The 20,563-nt window shown below is 34.9% G+C and overlaps 1 protein-coding gene across 1 annotated transcript in view; it reads left to right on the forward strand.

Moving 5' to 3' along the window:
- The window catches only part of LOC133522763 (toll-like receptor 6), a 148,125-nt gene extending 138,997 nt beyond the window's left edge, over positions 1–9,128 (forward strand). The window contains 1 exon segment of the mRNA XM_061858205.1: positions 8,540–9,128. The gene's annotated coding sequence lies outside the window, so the exon portion shown is untranslated.
- The last annotated feature ends 11,435 nt before the right edge of the window (positions 9,129–20,563 follow it).

Consider the following 20,563-nt stretch of genomic DNA (forward strand, 5'->3'; position numbering starts at 1 on the left):
GTCAATGTCACGGAGGTATGTATATGCCTTAAAAAGGTTCTCACAGTGCGAGCATAATAATATTATTCCTTACACTTCTCCAGAGCTCCGAGCGAGGCTATTACTCATCTTTCCCAACTCGAGGGCTCTTTTTTATTGCTAGACGTGAAAAATACCAGAAATTTCATCCGGTCCGTTCAAAGTGGCTGGATTAATTCAGCTGGCACTTATTTCAAATTGGATTTCATTCGCAGTGACTGTGATGTCTGTAAGGTCTTTATTCCCTTTTAACAGTCTTGGACTCGCTTTCCATTTGCTTCCCTTATAGCCTCAGAAGCGCCGATAAGTAAGGATTGTTCATTTTTGAGGAAAACGTAAACAAACAAACAAGTACCTGAATATAATCAATACATCCTTTACCAATTATTGAGTATGAATATGAAATATAGAACGATTGTTATTTTAGATATACTTATCTTTAATACTGGTTTATTTTACCGAGATAGGTGTTCAATATGAAGAATGTAATATTACGAGTAGTACTGTAAAGGGGATACGGTCTATCTGCGGTGGGGAATATAAACGCTTGAAGTAGATTTCTGATAATCTATAATTATATTTTTTCATCAAACAGTAATAACACAAATATCGACTACCATTAATGATTGGCGCTCTCAGAATGAATCGCCTGCAGATGTTTATTCCTTCAGCAGGGCGATAGTTTTGAATTCAAATGATCGTTGCCAGTTATTTACCACGAGACTGTGAAGGTTTCCAACCTTCACTGTACCACATTGTACCTACCAGCTCCCTATATCAAAATTTTAAAATATTCAAAATTTTATTCAAATAATTTTCATATGGAAATTACGAACAGAATTTGTACAACAGACCTAAGAACTAATAACATCCAATTTATTAAAAATAATACAATATGTAGACTAAACATTATACGTACCTAACATTAAAGACGATTTTACTTTGTGCTTTAATTGACAAATATATAGTTGTAATTGCAAGGTACTTAAACATTTAAGTCATCAAAATGAAAATGAATTTGCTTTCCATTCCTTTATTGTGAATAGCGTGGTAAATTAGAAATACTAAATACGCGTCGAAATCGTATTGAAACATTCAAATCCAAAATTTTAACTAAGCCATGTTGTTTTAGTACTAAGTTAGATTAGTAAACATGAATTGAATACTGTGTTTAATAGATTGTTCATTGATTACATATTTGTACCGATACGAGATACATTCACTCTTGAAAAATCACGTTTTACAATTATTATTAAGGTGGTTCGATTTTCATACAAAAAACAATCGCTATTTATTAATTAATTACACAATATTATTACATAAATAGTCGCGCATCTATCTACTTTCGAATATTCATTTGCGCTAAATTAATAGAAAAACTTTGTTTCATACAGAAATCATGCAATAATCAACGTTATATTTTTATAAATTTTACTCATGTGTGTGTGACAAATGTCGTGTACAAATACATTGCGGCGTTGCCACTCCATGCTTCGGACGGCCATCGGCGCGACGTTGCGATGTTTGTCGCGTTTTTAGCTGACTCTGTCGACACTGACACTCAGTGTGACCAGGCGTACGATAATTGTCGTACATGTACGATAATTTGGGCCCCGGTATGACGTAATGTTCCAAAGAGCATTATCGTACTAAAGTACTATAATTTCAGCCCTTGGATGATGCCACCTTAAAAGTCTAGTAATTTGAAGCAAAATATGACACTTTCTCTCAGAAATAGGCTAAAATTAGTATCTTTTGGGTGTTCGGCTCCTTGGTGTAAGTTTAAAGTTTAAAATGTCTCAATTTCCTGTATACCGTTTGAGTCTATCCCAAAAATACACAAACATAAACAGATTTTTTGCGCAATTTAGACGAAAATTGTCTTTTTTTTATTATTAATTGGAAATTTAAGCTTATTTTGCTAGACATTTTTAGGGGCTGCCTTTTTGATTGGCGTACGATATTTTTTTCAACGGTACAATAATACTGACACTCAAGTACGATAATTCTCTTCCGCTCACCTGGCAACACTGCTGAAACTTGACAGGACCTGGGGGCCTACCGCGAAAACCTAAATTCGCAAATTGCGGGGATCTTTCTCGTTTACTCTCACTAAGACGTAATTAGAGTGACAGAGAAAAATGCCCGAAATTGACGAATTGCGATTTTCCCGGTAGCCGCCCTGGTGCTTGAGGTACTTGATAGAAAACAACGCTGCCGCATGTTCTGAATTGTGATTTTATGTGTTTTTGGATTGAAAATGATAGCAACGTCAAAATCAAGTTACAAAAATCATCTATATTCTGGTCCACGAAAAACCAGGAAAAGTGTAACTGTAATTGGAGTCTACAAATATGACCAATTCATAGAAAATATGACCTAGAAACTAGTTCACTTTTATAAAACTCAATTTTGCCCGAGATTGTAGGTACTCAGGCGAATACCTAAGGGAGCTACGTGTATTGATCTTGAATAATTAGTTGGCTAATATATGACTCCAACATGATATGGACATTTACATCATAACTATTATACCTAGTTGGTTACTAAGTTCTGTTACTCGATTTCTTTCTTTCTTCCTAGCGTTGTCCCAGTATATTGCCACGGCTCAATGGAGCCTGGGGTCCGCTTTGACAACTAATCCCAAGAGTTGGCGTAGGCACTAGTTTTTACGAAAGCCACTGACATCTGACCTTCCAAGCCAGAGGGTAAAACTAAGCCTTGTTGGGATTAGTCCAGTTTCCTCACGATGTTTTCCTTCACCGAAAAGCGACTGGTAAATATCAAATGACATATCTGTTCTGAAGTTCTGTTACTCGATTTGCAACCTCTTTATTTCCGTTAAAACAAATGCTACCGATAAAATAAAAAATGACATAATGTGGTGGATTGGTGAGCTATAATTATATACCACACATAACGCTTATCTCGTCGTATCTATAATGAATTGGGGCCTAAAAGAGAATCGTATTCCAATTTTTTGAAACGCTTGTATTACTTTCTATATTAACTAAAAGTTGCCTTAAATTCAGCTTTTATACTAAAAACGGCTTTAAATATGTTAAATTAACAAAATATATTTTGACAGATGCTTTCGCGCCCAAAACGCTCTTTGAAAATTGTGTGACGTCACAGTTTATGGTTTGACACATAACTACATACACACGTAGAAGATACGAACTGTCAACTGATATTTGTCATTTGTTGTTAAGCGCCTAACAGTGTCAATCCGAGAGTTGTGACGTCTTCAGAATCTTCAATGACGTTTCGAGTTTGGTCACGTGACGTGTGCCAAAAGATATTTTAAATTCAATATTTACAAAAATATGGTCATTACAGGTTCCCTAAAAGTAGTTTAACATGTTCTTATAATCCAAAAGAATTTATTGGGATACAATTATGCCCTAAGATTTGTAGATGGAAACAACCCTATTGCGTTGCACAAATGTGGGCACCCGCCACACATAATTTTGGGTATGTCATACTCAGGGCTAACACAGATTCATTTCTGTGAAAAAGGTGTGAAAACCGGAAACTGGAAACCGTTCTCGAACCAATAGTGAAGCCCTTAAGCCACACCCTATTTCAAAACCAGCCATGAATCTTTGAACAGGACTCAGCTCCTGCACATAAGGCAAAAACAACTCAAGCCTGGTTTCGAAGGAACAAAATTGACTTTATTGCCCACGAAGACTGGCCGTCCTCCAGCCCGGACCTTAACCCCCTGGATTATGCCATATAGCAGGTTATTGAGGAGAAAGCCTGTGCTAAACCCCACACAAATCTTAACTCCCTCAAGTGGGCCATAGTTAAGACAGTGACGGAATTAGACATGACAATCGTGCGTGCCGCTATTGATGACTGGTCTAGTCATTTGAGGGCCTGTGTCAAAGCCAGAGGAGGCGATTTTGAATGATATTGTCATATGTAATTCCTGATTTTGTGTACTTCATTTTAATATATACTTTATTTAACTTTCGTTGGTAATATATTTTATGTAGATAAAGATTATTGCAGTAACAGAATTTAATAACCAACTAGGTAGAAAATAATGCAATACATAAACACATAAATTGGATATGATGTCATCCGTTGAATGAAATTGACAATAAATAAAATAAATAAATAATTTTCTATCTCTAGGCATTGTGTGAAACTTCTAGTTGTGTCAAAATATCGGGAAATCAATAATATAAACAAAAATGGTAAATATCTCATTTCTTTTTATAATGGTTATAAATAGAACGCCATGCAATTTTGTAACTCACTGTAATTTAATTAAATGTATCGTAAAAAAATGTTTTAATTCTACTGTAAAATAGTACCTACTTTTTTAAAGGCTGGGCAGTAAGGGATTGCTTTAATTTTAGAACAAAACAGCGTTTTTTTTTTTTGAAAAAAATACCGGAAAATCTGACTTACAAATTTGGACTTTCTTAGGTTCATTCTACTTAGAATCTTCTCCACCCTAGCATTAAAAAAAGATATCCTAAAATATCCATACCATTACCTACGTCACATTTTAGTGTGAAAGAAATTTCAGTGTAAAACTAAAATTTCAATACAAATTTTCGGGTTTTTATAGTACGAGGATTGATTATGCTAGTGATTCTGAGTTGGAAGAACCCAAAAATATCATGATGTGTGAGAATCAGATTTTTAATATTTTTATGGAAAAACGCTCATATTTCTCATAAAATAATTTATTAATAATAGGTACTTGATAATACTGATAATAAAAAAAAATTAATGAGTCTCGAACCCACATCCTCTTGCATGTATTTCCACGTACATACCGCAACGCTATTGAAGCCTACTCACGCTGTGCCAAATTGTCTACTACAAGGATCCCAGTACGACTGTTTGAATGTGTGAGTGATACTTAGAAATAGAGTCAAGAAACATTCTGTCGACATTAAGGGGTAGTTTTTGTACAATGAAGTGTTCAATGTTTGTTTTAATAGTTCAATATTTATTTAAAGAGTGCGCTAAACATAATTTACAGTATAGAAATACCAAGACTACTCCACAAAAAAATTAAAACTCAAAATTTGCAATTGTGGTGCCATCTAGTGAGGTTTAAGCTTTGGGTAACCTAGTCGAACCACCTTAATGCACGGACGTCTTATGACTTAATGACATTGATTTCGCTTGCGGGTGCTGTGAGTTTAGTTTTTACAAGCTTTAATCGTGACGTTCTCAGGCAAAAGGTACCGCATTGTCGTTTTCCATAAGGACGCTCTGACAGGTTTATTCGTATAAAAATACGAGCAAATTTCGTTCTTCTAGTAAATCAGAATCCGAATCAGAATCAGATCCTCATAGTAAGCGACAATGTGGTACTGTTTGGCTCGAGAATGTCACAATTTAACTTGTACTGTTAATATATAGTATGTATTTAGGGGAAGTATGTACAAAATGACATATAGTTTTGTTTTTGTATCATAACTTTTTATTGGTACTTCACTGCACAGCCATAGCTTGCATTAATCATCTTTGGTCCTTAATCCATCGAACCTAATAATTTTTTTCTTTCTAGTTGAACTTATGACGGAGACTGGAGGTGGCCATATAGGAACGCTATGATGAAACAACGTAACCTATTGTGTTTGGGGTTTTTAGAATTGTCTTGATGAGTATTAGTTGCATGTGGGAAGAAAAGTACAGCTAGCGACAAAAGCTTGTAGGTACCAAAACTGATTTTTTGCCAAATCTTATTTCAGTTCTTACCTATAGCATGCAACTTGCAGAGGTAATATGTAATTATATCAAAATAAACTTAGTAGTAAGTATATTAATTAAATTACCTTTTTTTAGTGGCCGTCTGAACTTCAAAGGTCTAAAGGATAATCGGTCATAATATTAACCCGCCAATTATACTGTTATCCTACATGCCTTGCAATCAACTAACCGTATGAAGTGGATTAGTAGGCACTTTTGCAGTGTCATTCGTAACCACATACATTGATCGGAGATACCTACATTTAGGAATTAAATGGCTTAGTAGACAAATCTGTATTCTATAAACTATAGCGTTTCACCAACTGTGTATATTATGTACCTCATCTAGTTTTGTTTACAATTTTAATCTCATTCAACGGCCATGGCGCGCCTCGTACTTACTATAAAAGCAAAAAACTGCCGTTGCATACATTTGCGTGTTAAATAGACACTTACAAAAAAAGGACTTGAACAGAACAGCGATGAGAAGTACTTTTCTACTGGAATGTAGAATTTTCAACATTTCATCTATTCAGCACTTATACAACGAGCCAATCGGAACTTAAACATAAAAGCGATAAAAATATTTTTGCCAGTAATTTGAGCACTTCACATTTGGTTAGCCTAACTGTTATAAAATCCCAACTAGTTTAGTAAACATTTTAAACTGTCGTATATATATTATGGATAGCAGTTTAAATGATACATACGAGCCATTTTCTAACGCTTTTGGATCATAGTTTAGGCAAAAGTATCAATAAATCTTTACCGTGGACATTTTATAAAATCCCACCCCAGTATTCAGTCGAGACCTCTTATGAGTCCCTATAAAGTGTGTCAAGAGCGGTGACCTATGCTCTCTACCGCCTCTTTAAAACAACAAGCAAGACAAAGGTAAATACTGCATGCTGTTTGCTCAAGTGATCGTAGGTGGCACTCGCCTGCGCGAACACGTAAGCCTATATAACTACTTTTGTAAAGATGAGTTGAATAAAAATGTACTACTGCATTTGGGAAGTGGAAGCTGAATGTGCACACAGCTTGTAGTTATGTAAATAGTTCTGTACGTTTGAAATATAACTTTTCAAACGTGATAATGTTTACGTATTCATGCGTTTGTTTATCTTTATTGAGATTTAGCAACTTCGAGCAGCTAATAGAAGTTTAGTTTAAAAGCATTGTAGGTTTTATAAAATAGTAAATACTATGTTTTCAATTTGGTATGAACCCAACTATAAAGGGTACAATTGTGACTTCTTGTTTGTATAGTTTTAATAGTGATACGTATTTTTTCTAATTTATACTTAATTATTAACATGTTAAAACAATGTTAAAAACAAACTAACTTCATTTGAAAAGTTAAAAATGTAATTGGGGAGAGAAGCCAGTGTCAAAGTCATGCTTAATCAACCAAGTGCTGCAAATTTGGACACAATTTCACTTTTCCACGCCGCTTCGAAAATCAACAAAACGAATTTAAAACAACTTTTAAAAGATTCGGTTACCAACATTACACGATAGTCTGTTAAATCGAACGTAGGAAGCAGGAGTATGATAATAGTACAAAATTATGACACATGAATCAAAGGATAATAAACGTTCCGTAAATACTATAAGGACTTTAACGCCTGCCAAATATTATTTGTTTTGTAAAAGATGTGACATCATTTCCACCGCACGCGCAAGTGCGTTCCCCGCCCTGTCAAGAACTGTCTTGTTAGTTGTATTAGGTATTACTATGATAATATTATGTCGACGTTGTGGCTTAACCATGCCTTTGTTTCGTCTAAAGAACATGGTCCAATTGTTACTGCTGGTCATGTAAATCCTGCGCTAGATTACCATTAAGGCGCGAAGTCCAACGAAGGTTGTAGTAAGCCTCCTGTATTAAGCGACTAAATCTCATTAGCGAATTCTGTAATGTTGTGTTTTGTAATTAATATCTTCAAGTTAACACGGGCATGGACAACCTTAACATAGTTTTACAGGCTGAATGCCAAGTATTTTAATGCATACCGTATATGTACATCTCCCTTTACTATTTTATTAATTAGAAACTATTGTCAAAATTGAGAAAATTGGTATTTGATAATATTTTACATATTTTGGAGAATATGACAAATGCATTGACAATGTTATATAAAAAAATCCACATGAAAGCTTTGTTCCCGTTCTTGTGTTGACAGTTTTTGTTTTCTATTATGAAATATACATCCTTTTTCCATAGTTGTGATAATTAAGCACCACTAATTATAGAAAACATATTTCCCGCATTTAATGGACGGGTTTCCTTACATCTCGCACTATTACACGCGCACGTTGAAAGCCGAGCCGAGCTGTAAACGTTAATTGGACATGAAACAAAGTTAAACACGGCTCATTAAATTTTCAAACATGTCTGAGTTAGTATTTTGAAACTATATACCTATTGATAATTATCCTGTACCCGTAACTTCTTCCGCATAAAACAATCCCCTTTTAACCCTCTACGAAAGAAATATATAAAAATCATACCAATTTCATTAAATGCTGAAATTAAACATACCGAGACGGAAAGATAATTGTATCTCCTGTTACTGAAAGTAAGGATACGGAGCCTGAAATCTGGTTGTAAATTATATTGTCACACACCACAGATCAGGCTTGGTTTATACCTTGATTAAAATTTAAGGCATTGAGTATATCAGCAATTTTAAATATCAGGAATAGCGAATACAGATTAGCCTCTCTCTCTGGTTCTATACATGTGCCACGATTATTATGAATATCAACAATAACGATTGTTTTTTCTACCTTCCAGTGCATCCTTGGAGCGCACTGCGTACTCCTGGCTGCCGGACAACAGGCTTGAGTTCAGCTCGCCGTACAGCCGGCGCCGGTCGTCCACCTCCACGGTCTACGAGAGCGACTGATGGCACGACACCTTCGACACGCTCGAAGAGGCCCTGCTATGATAACGGACACTAATCACAGTGAAACTACTATAGTAAATTAATAGGTTTGTGATTTTTTCAGCTAATGAAGATGTAATTAATGTTAATGGAAATGATTTGTTACTGTGTCTTTAAATTACAATACGTTGTAGTATTCTAGCTCTGCTTTGATAACGGATGCTTGTGACACTGACTATTGTAAGTTGCTGAAGTTATGATTCTTTAGCTACTTATTATTTAATAAATTTAATTTTAACTAGAAAACGTAGCGTACTTCGATAAAGGGCTACGTTGTCAATATTATCTAGATGACAGATGAATATTCTTTTATCTGTTTCTAATGACGTAAATCTTAATTAAAAGTGCGTATACTCTAGGCCACTAACAACTATAACACTCTAAACGCACGCAGAAATGACGCATAATGACGAAGTTTTTCTACTACTACCGTATTTTTCTATTATTTTAGACAGATAGTAAAATCAGTGCCATTAGTAGCTCCGATAAATGTGGCAGCAAAAAGTTCGTGGTAATTCAATTTGCAATTCGATTTCCACTAAGAAAGATAAATTAAAACGTCCACTTTCAATTAAGATTTACGAAGTTAAGTCAAAATGTTTCAATATATAATCTTAGAGTCAGCGTAGGATTATAAGTTCGTGTGGTAGATAGGTAGTACATTGAAATACCTTTTTAAAATGTGTCAAGAAGTTGTATAACATACGAGTACAACGATAAACGAAAATTGATCATGTTTGCACTTTGTCGATTGTCATACAAATACTAGAATATATATTTTAGCCTATTTTGTCCATTACAAAACAGTGATTAGTGGCGAACGATTGACAAAGGCCTCTATCATCCGCCACTAATCATTGTTTGGTGCATGCTCCCCATCGATTTAATATTGATGCTCCCGCCACTCGCTGCAAAATGCGTCGAGGTTGTCCCGCGATCACTTTGTTGGTCTGCCTCTGCTCCGGCTAACCTGCGGTGTCCATTCGGTGGCCAATTTGGCCCACCGATTCAGGTGCACACTGCACACCGCAGACCAAAAGAATAAATAAAATAAATAAATATCGTATCAGCACATGAAAACTAATAAACATGCTGCATGTGTACATACACTAGGTATTGGTACTTTCTGTGATAATAGCTATCTGTCCTTGATGGTTCCATGTAGTACACGAACGCTCTAAGGTCTGTTCTCATTTTTGTAAGTAAAGAACACGCTCATAAATTCTCTAATATTTCTCGCATTTACTTGGAACCAAGAAGAAGCGTGAAACTTCCTCATCGTTGCCTAAAATGAATATTTATGACGGGCAACGAGTAATGCGCCATTTATGGACGAAGTTAGAATGTATTCAGTTTACTTATCGAACGCAACGGATTCGGGACTTTGTTGTTTGGGTATACGGGAATATCTTCAGGTATATTTACTTAAGTATATATGAACGAATTAACGGAGACTAGGCTTGGGTTTCCAAACAATAAAACCTACGACTACTTGGCCTGATTATTTCTTATAATTCGACATATCCGTGCCATTCTAGTACCTAAGGTTCTAGGAGGTAAAGACTCTACAACACCAGAAACATTTAAATCAACATAAGTAATAATCATTTGAATACACATCAACTGTAAAAAAAAAAACAAAAGAAGAGTACTTATTCTAAATATATCCATATCTACCTATGTTATTTTGACAGCTTACTATCTACTATTGGCGATCTTGATAAGTCTCTTTATTTTTATGTGCTGTAATTTTGTAGTAGGTACCTATTATACTTCTAACTTTTATCTTTAACATGATGACTTTTGTATTATCCTAAGGTATTGACTATAAGAGGAATAAATGTAAATTTTTATGTAAGAGATGACACCAGCAATCATTGTTATTTTTATAGAGTAACTCAACGATTAAATTAGTTAATAAGATAATTCGCTGTGATTTTTGGTTAAGCTTCCAATTGAAGTATATTTTCTATTCTTAGCTGTAAATATCTTACAACTTCTCCGTTTAGATGTAAGAAATATTTGTTAAGATTTATTTTTTTAATGTAGATACTAGATAGTCCCAGGTTTCAAGACACACGATTTGATAGTGTTATTAATAATTAAGTAATATACTGTACAAAATATTCCTAGTCATTATGGGTGTAAATATTCTAAAAATTATACTTTTAAGATAATAAGTACGTGTAAAAAAAACTTTTAACTTGTGTTAAATATTTTTCCATTTAAATTTAAGAAAGAAAGTTAGAGATGGACATAGACGACCTAGGAATCTAGGCCAAGCAACAAGAAGGTATAGAAAGGAATGCTTGGAACACAATTTTCGACACCGTAACTTTATTTGGACTGGTTTAGAACATATCAAAAGACCCTGGCCGTAGCGCTTGAGCCGGGGGAGAGACGGGGGTTTGAAGGTCCCATTTTTCGATTTCCACTTATATTATCTTGGAAACTTTGCATCTTAGCGTCATAACTACTTAAACAAAACAAAAGCTGATTAAATTTGCTACAAGTTTAGTCTACTCAAGTTTTTCGATATCTTGAATAGTTTTCGAGATATCCTCTCCTGAAAGTTTATTTGGGGCTCTCAATTTTATCTTGATATCTACATCAGTGAAGCAGACTGCTATTAGACCCTGTTTGGTATCGTTTTCATATAAATAGGGAATTCCAAATTCATTTATTCCGAAGTAAAAACTTATAAACTTTAAACAAATATCTTTTTTTTTTAACTCCTTTTCACGCTTGAACCGATTTAGTTGAAATTTTGTATAAAGACATTTTGAGTGCCGAGGCAGAACATAATATACATTTTATCTCAAAAATCATCCTTTAAAAGTGTGAAGTGAGGTGTGTGGGGAATTTAGTTTCTTCGCCGAAAATTAATTCCTGAGGTTAATACTGTTTAAGTTTAGGTTTGAAGTCATGCTTGGTATCATTTTCAAGTAATCAAAGATGTAGACCATCCCAAATTTCATCTAAATCGGTTCGGCGGTTATGGATTCCCCATACAAACTTCCACTCCACTTTTCATACCCTCAAAAGATGATATTATACCCTATTCCAGTACTCAAACTATCTCTATACCAAATTTCAACGAAATCGGTTGAGCAGTTTGACGAGGAGTTAAAAAAAAAAGTATCTTTTTAAACTTTGTTTTTACTTCGGAATGGTATCAATGTGATACCATAAATGAATTCAACACCCCCAATTTATACGAAAACGTCAACAAACATGGCCTAGCTAGCAGCTTCACTGATGTAAAAAAAATAGATATCATGATAAAATTGAGAGCCCTAAATAAACTCAATCTCAAAAACTATACAAGATCGAAAAACTTGACTAAATAAAACTTGTAAGAACTTTAATCAACTTTCATTTTGTATGAGTAACCATGTCGGTAAGATACATAGTTTCCGAGATATAGAAAAACCGGAAAATTGGATGTTAGCTTTAGGGCTTCGGCCGGGCTACTTTTGATATGTTCACCTCCTAACTAGTCCAGACAAAGTTACTAAGTCAAAAATTATGTTCCAAGTATTTCCCTCTATAACTTTTTTTGAGCATCGATGCCTGGCCTAATGAAAATTGAAAAGAATAAAATTAAAGCAACAATAGATCCGATAATGCAAGGTTTTACTTTATTAATTGCAGAATAGGTATTTAATTAATTTAAATAATATTGGATACTTCACAGTCCTTTCGTATATTGTTGCCTTTGTATGAGTTATTTTCATGCAGGCAATTTTATTAGTAATCAGATGTTAATAATGAAACTCAATAGTACAGCTTAAAAAAACAACGCCCAACGGCAAAACAATAATTGTCATTGTCATTATTGTCTTAAGTATGTTATAGAATATAGCGAAAAATATGAATGTAGGTATATTCCTACGCAGAACTTCAAAAAAGAACTTGTACCATTTATAAATAAAACAGTTTCCTGTTGTTTCAATTCAACATTTTTTTTTTCATTACGACATTATGTTGCAATGAAAAAAATGCAAATAAACATGTAATGGTCCCATTGTTTGAGTGTTAATATACACATAATCAAATTTTATTTTTGTAACAGCTAATAAATATTTCATATTTGACAAAAAAATACATTACACTAAGTACTTAAATTCCAAACGACTGTACATAAAGCACCATATAAGCTGTACATATTTGTTACAATAATTTACTACCTATGTATACCAATCTCATAAAATTGTTAAGTTACACTTAAAATGTTTTGGTAAAAAGATTCTGTATTCATCAATTTAAATGTGTGTTTAATTACCCCTCAAATGTATATGTTTTTTTTTTTTAATTATTATTATAAAACAAAATGCATGACAAACATGAACATATTGAAAATATTATAAGAGCCACAACACAACATAAAACAAACCATGTTAACTCCTAACTTCAAAAAATGGAGTCCTTGGGGAGAACCCTTCTGCGGCCGAACCGGAACATTATTTAAAATCAAGTTCACAGGTCGACAACTTACTACACGAAAATAAAATTACATTTCCCAAACTTATACACGTGGTTCATTTACTAAAAACATCCACTAACTGTAATATACATAATTATTAGAACCTTGAAATTATTTAAATACGATATGAACTCATATTTCTGAATTAAAAGTAAAGTAGGTTTATTGTTTAATTCAACTATCATCAATAGCATTCAATATTAGGTATCCAATAAATATTCCGTTATTGCAGACATACTTAGTATATTCTGTATAACTCTGGTTATTACTTACTGTTACATCTGAAACAAAGTAGTTGAGTAAAAGGCAAGTCGGGTTCTTGCTAGTTACCAAAAGGCCACGGAAGCTAAAAAATATTCCCAAACTAATCAAGTGTGTCATTGCCAACACAAGGCGAGATTAAACGATAATTAGCGTGACTTGCTTCGTCAGTTTCCTGTGCGAGCTTGTATTAAAGTTTCCTGTGCCCTGAATGCTCGCTTGACATGCTTCCAGCTAAAACATAATTACGAGGCGTAAGATATTATACCTAGGTATATCTACAGATATATTTTTACCTGACAATCGCAGGATGGAGAGTCGTTTCTGTTACGTTGTTTGTATATCTGCATTGGGGGCCTACTGTTTGATGGATTCCAAAGGGTAATATTAGTTGTAAATTGTTGAGCAATACACTTTTCGCCAGTCGCAACACTCGTGGCATCTAGTGTCAAAGTAGCGGTACTGATGAATCCGCTAGTTGACGCCTAACATTTTTATGAGGGTTGTGTTCTCTGAAATTTTAATAACTAACATATTTTTTTTTTTACGTATAAATATATTAACTTAAGGACTTAATTAGTAAACTTAAGTTTACCTGTACCTGTTAAGTATACCTAGTATTACCAAAGCTTTTTGCCTATTAAATCAACTTCAATTTGTATTTTACCCGTATACATCTAGGTCTACCCAACACTGGAAGGATAATGTCAGAAGTGATGATGCAACATCTAACATTACCCAGCCAGTGTTGGGTAGACCTAGATGTGTACAGTTAATGCCGATTATAGATTAATATTGTTTAAATTTTCGGTCTTTACACAAAGGGCATAGGTAATACCGACGACCGGTCTGGCCTAGTGGGTAGTGACCCTACCTATGAAGCTGATGGTCCCGGGTTCAAATCCTGGTAAGAGCATATATGTGTGATGAACACGGATATTTGTTTCTGAGTCATGGGTGTTTTCTATGTATTTAAGTATTTATAATTATATATTATATACATATATCGTTGTCTAGGTACCTACAACAAAAGCCTTATTGAGCTTACTGTGGGACTTAGTCAATTTGTGTAATAATGTCCCATAATATTTATTTATTATTTATTTATTTATTTAATACCAGGGTAAACTTGAGTTTAATTAACCTTCTAACATTACCCGTAACATGTATACATTATTCCATTATTCTCAATTTGTATTTAACTCTTCTAAGACAGTGGCCTGGGTAGGTACTTCCAGACGAAGAGGCGGCGAGTTTTTGTGACGCCTAGCGTGCAAGTTCGGAACGAATCAAACTACGTGTTTGGTACTGCTGCTTTGAAGCTTCGATTCGGGAAAAGGGAAGTGTTTATGCAATAAAGAAGCCTATTTTATACAAATACAAATAAATTTTAGCAACAGCAGTCCTCTTGTTTGTGACTTTGACTTAAAATATTTATGCTCAATCCTTGAATATATGTTGGGCTAGATTCTCTAAATATTATCAATACGAATGTTTGTGTTTTCAGTTATTTGGATGTTTGTTTCTCCTTCACGTAAATATAACACACATAGGAGACTGTGTATCTCGGAATTAATTAAAAGAGTATAATAGGGGTGCAATTGACTAAAGGAGATGAGGTGAGGGGTCATTTAATGAGATTATAATCAAACGATAGCACAGGCAGGCAGATTTTCAAAAATATAAATATGTTTAAATTGCACATCTTAGAAAATAAACACTAAAGGAAAAGCATAAAAAATAACACTAAAGGAAAAGCATATTCTGAAAATCCATTTGAAAACAGAAAGAATATATAGTTCCTATCAACGCCACCTTTTATAACAGAATCACATTGAATGCGCTCTTTTGGATTTACTTTGTATAAATCTTAGTTGTACCTTATTACATAGCGCGTTTCAGTCGTAACCGTCACGGTCACGAAGCGTATTGAAAAGTTTCACCTGAGTTTATTTGAGTTATTCGATTACGACGTCGGAAGTCCGCGGAGGTGGCATTAATCTGCCATGTTCCACGAAAACGTCCTATTCTCCATAGATTTTTACGAACATAAGCCCTTTTTAAAGATTTTGGAGAATTCTATTTGGACAGCACGGCAGCTGGCGCCAGAGTGGTTAAATTTAACTTTTGTTACTTCTTCGAACTAAGAACTATTGCTGCAAGTAGGGGGAAAGGTGATCGATAATTTGGTTGGTGTATTGTCTGTTAATTTGACGCTAAATTAGTAAACTGTAGGCGGCCTTAGTGGTAAATAGAATTCGTTTTTTTTTTTTTCAATTTCTCTCATGTATAATTAAAAAACAATACTTAATATAAAAAAATATATCTTCATAAGTAATTATAAAATCTGGGAACTCCCGTGTATAAGATAAAATACCTATACTTCAAGAATTTTTCTTTCAGCTTTTGAGTATGAGGTTCTAGGAATTTTTCTGATCGAAATAAATTAAATATTATTTGATGTTTACCGTCAGGTCAGATTTTACCAATAAAAGAAAATATCCTGATACGAGAATAGACGTAATCCCCATTAGACCCAGTTTCCCCTATGAATCGGAAGATTCTTGCGAGGTTGCCAAGCACCCCAGGCACCATTAGGATTCAACAGGAAAAATGTTAAGATGGTAATTCTGCACCATTTAAGGGATCTTAAGAGGCTGTCAATACCAAAAGCACGGTGCGTCAGCTGTCTATTTGTATCGGAATAAATGAGACCGCAATCTGACTGTTACTGGGCCTTAAAAGGGAGTAATAAGAAAACTATAAAAATAAGAATAAATGTGGATTATTTGTGTAATATTACTCGTTAGCGGTTTGGGTATAAATATTTTGAAATGGTGTTTTTTTATGGTAGAGGAGGCAAACGAGCAGACGGATCACCTGATGGTAAGCGATTACCGCCGCCCATAGACACCTGCAACACCAGAGGGTTTGTAAGTGCGTTGCCGGCCTTTAAGATGGGAGTACGCTTATTTAATTTCAGACCCATACAGAACCATTTCATAATGGCTTTAAGACCAATCTCTGCAATCATTATTAACTTTTTTTTTAGACTAAAATAAATAGTTTTATTTATTTATTTATTTAAACTTTATTGCACAAAATAAAAACTTAATGTGCAAAAGGCGAACTTAATGCCATGAGGCATGCTCTACCAGTCAACCTTAGGGCAAAGCAGAAAAGATTGTAGGCGGTGCATTTAAAACTAAGAAAGAATTAGAGTCATAATTCACATACATTAATTATAAACTACTGAAATACATTTTAAACACATTACACACACAATCACATTAATTATACAGTTTTGTCTTAAAGAACTGCTTAAGTACCTAACACCAAATTCAATGAAACAGCCTCTTAATGTTGATTATAATTTCGGAAGCATCGACTTTGTATCTCGCACAATAGTGGGGTTTTTAGGTGCACTCAATGTATGGGAACCAATATTTTTCTCATTAAAGCATGAGACTTGGCACACTTGTTACTAAGGTGGACCAGAGTCGAAAACGCCCGGGAGGCAGCGGGAGACACCCCTCTAGGGGGGAGGGGGAGGGGGTGAAGTTTTCCTACGCCGCGCGCACTGTTGGTCGTTATAACTACTAAACTATAGCTACTAGGGCAAGTGTGGTATCATTTTCGGATAAATAAAAGATGGTCAATCATTTTCTAAAACAAAAAAAACACCTTTACATAGAAAAAAATTGAAATACGGCCCAAAATCTAAAATCTTTTGAGTAAAAAAAATCTTTCAAGGTCAATAAATTTTTAATGATTACCGATATCGGATTAAAAAAAATATATTTAAAAAGGCGCATTAATACAGATTCCAAAAATATAAGTAACATTGCAAATATTTAAGAAAAAAATTGTTTAAAAAAATATAGAACACCGCGCGGCAGAGTCGTAAAAAATTCTTAGCCAATTATGAACATCAAAAACGAGTTTTATAGGTTGCTAGTGTCCTGTAAGCTGTAACTAATAAGGATGGAGTTTTCATTAGATATAGTATATCATCATATCAGCTCATATATGTCCCCACCGAGGGGCTCGAGCCTACCCTGCATTAGGGTGATCGGGCCTTAGTCGATCACGCGAGCCCAGTGCGGGTTGGTCGACTTCACACACAAGCTTCGAGTTTCCTCGCAGCCGTGTGCAGGTTTCCTCACGATGTTTTCCTTCACCGTAAGAGCGCCGAATAAACGTACATATGAAATCGAGATTCGAAAACACATTGGTATGCGGCCAGGATTCGAGGTACAGCACAGGAGGTAGCGGTCTTAAGCATTACGCCACCGACGCTCTCTATATATAGTATATAGCTCAATTTTAATAATTATTTGATAGAAGACATTTTTTATCGTGTGTATAAGCATATTTAAACTTATGGCTCAGCTGGGCACGATTTCAAGTGACCCAAAATCTATAAAGAAATTAAACAAACAGTATAGAATTTTACTTAAAAATGTTTATTATTTACATTGTCCCCCACAATCGCAAAGCTCCGTGCACTTAAGTTGCCGCTGAAAGCACCGGCACCTCGAGCCGCCGCACCTCTTTTTGCATCTGCACCGGATCATTTCCAGGCATGCATCTGCAGCTACGGGCAAGTCTGTCCATGTAGGTTGCCAGCTTTCACTGACTTTTCTCCATCCCCAGTTAGATGGACAGGGAAGATTTTGATTCGGTGACATCTGACCCCATACATGGACTGCTTGGAACACTGCCCGCAGGAAATGCTGGTATAGAGCAGCTTTCGTCGGAGGTATATTCTCCAATTGGCGGTCTTTTTTCGAGAATAGGTGCTTTCGGGCTTCGTTTACGGTTGTAAATGAACTGGCTCTAAAACAAAACAAAAAAATTAGTTACTAGACTATTTTATTGTATTGCTATTTTTAAAAAGTGCTTATTACCTGTCATATAAAATGACGACAAACTTTTCGATTACTGTAAACGCCTCGCTAGTACTCCCCTCATATGCTGCCAGAAACCCTTCTGTGGCATTGGGAAATGCGTTCCATGCATCTATTGCACTTTTTTTTCTTTTCCCGTTAAAATAGGACACAGTATCACAACCTGTGAAGGCATGGAACAGGGGGAGGACTTTCGCTATTTGTGGCCCTGTAAAAGAAAATAATATGTTTTATATGCTAAGAATTTTTTACGACTCTGCCGCGCGGTGTTCTATATTTTTTTAAACAATTTTTTTCTTAAATATTTGCAATGTTACTTATATTTTTGGAATCTGTATTAATGCGCCTTTTTAAATATATTTTTTTTAATCCGATATCGGTAATCATTAAAAATTTATTGACCTTGAAAGATTTTTTTTACTCAAAAGATTTTAGATTTTGGGCCGTATTTCAATTTTTTTCTATGTAAAGGTGTTTTTTTTGTTTTAGAAAATGATTGACCATCTTTTATTTATCCGAAAATGATACCACACTTGCCCTAGTAGCTATAGTTTAGTAGTTATAACGACCAACAGTGCGCGCGGCGTAGGAAAACTTCACCCCCTCCCCCTCCCCCCTAGAGGGGTGTCTCCCGCTGCCTCCCGGGCGTTTTCGACTCTGGTCCACCTTAGTAACAAGTGTGCCAAGTCTCATGCTTTAATGAAAAAAATATTGGTATTGTCCTATAACGACCCCACTACAAACAACCCCATAATATATGCATATTAACACAAACACGTATTATGAGCAACACAGAATATTTGGTAGTCCTTATAATTATCTCCTCCACCTAATTAATGCTACACGACGTGCTTATTAACAAACGCTTCCGCTGCGATGTTTACGTACAGGAGCATAATGGACATGTCTGGCTCCGAGGACACAGTTGTGATTAACAAGGTAATTAGCAGGATAATTGGGACAAAATAACGGTAGCGATTATTATTAGTAATAATGATCTCACAAAAACAACCACTCAAGAGACCCACTAGATGTCGCAAACACAAGGCACTCCTGGACTGCTGTCTTTAAGGTTGCTGCCTTATCTTCTTTGCCACCTTCACCACTAGTAGCTTAAGGCAAGTGCTGCTGGCGACATCGACACTACGATAGGTTATTGTTTTTCAAACAAAAAACTGTGTTCGTCTTTCCTGTAGACATACCCAAAAGTTAATGGCTAAAAAGGTTAATTTTCTTATTTAACCACATGAAAAGGTACTCCTTTTATTTGGATAAGTATGACGAACACACAAGTTTTCTCTCCTGTGGATAATAGTGTTATCTCTTGTGGGCATGTAGATGATTTGATGAATTTATCATACTTATACAAATAAAAGGAGTACCTTTTCATGTGGATTAGGGTTAAATAAGAAAATTATCCTTTACAGTACATATGGGGCTACTTTATAGCACTAGTGCGAGAAGTAGCATATTACGTTACTGTGTCGAACATTTAAAGGGCCATATGTACTGTAAAACGTTGTACGATACATGTGCGAATAGGTAATTCGCAACTCGTGTCGATTTAAAACACTCCCTTCGGTCGTGTTTTAATTTATCGCCACTCGTTTCGAATTTCCTATTTTTCGCACTTGTATCGTAATGTACTATTATAGCCCTTAACTTTTGGGTATGTCTACAGGAGAGATGTGAACACAGTTTTGTGTTTGACCAGAATGCAGAAGGTGCGATATTAAACAAAAAATATGAAAGATACGTAGGAAAGTCAAGCCTTTATGAAATGGTTATCTATATAGGTACGCAGCTACATACTCGCAGGTAGGTAAGTGACGCTTTCCACATGGATTTTGTAGATTGACTCGTCTGTTGCTATCTCTATTGCACGCGCATAAATATATTACTATCCTGCCCATGGTGCCGGTTGTCACTGTGCGGGTCAATGTACGAAAATCCATGTGGAAAGCGTAGAGATGCGAAAGGAGAGTCTTTAGATGCTATAAATGATATGGGATCCTGGAGAAATGTGCTTAATTTAAATTAGGTATAAATAACTACACCGTTTAATTAACTTATTGTGCACATTGTTAATTTAGCCCATATTAACTACTATGAAATGAATGTATATATGATATGATTTGATATGATATTTATTTATTTCATAACATTACATTGCATTAGAAATTATTGTCAATATATATGAATTAGTATTATGAGGA

Source organism: Cydia pomonella, chromosome 11 (assembly GCF_033807575.1).
Source record: "Cydia pomonella isolate Wapato2018A chromosome 11, ilCydPomo1, whole genome shotgun sequence".
Classification (NCBI taxonomy): domain Eukaryota; kingdom Metazoa; phylum Arthropoda; class Insecta; order Lepidoptera; family Tortricidae; genus Cydia; species Cydia pomonella.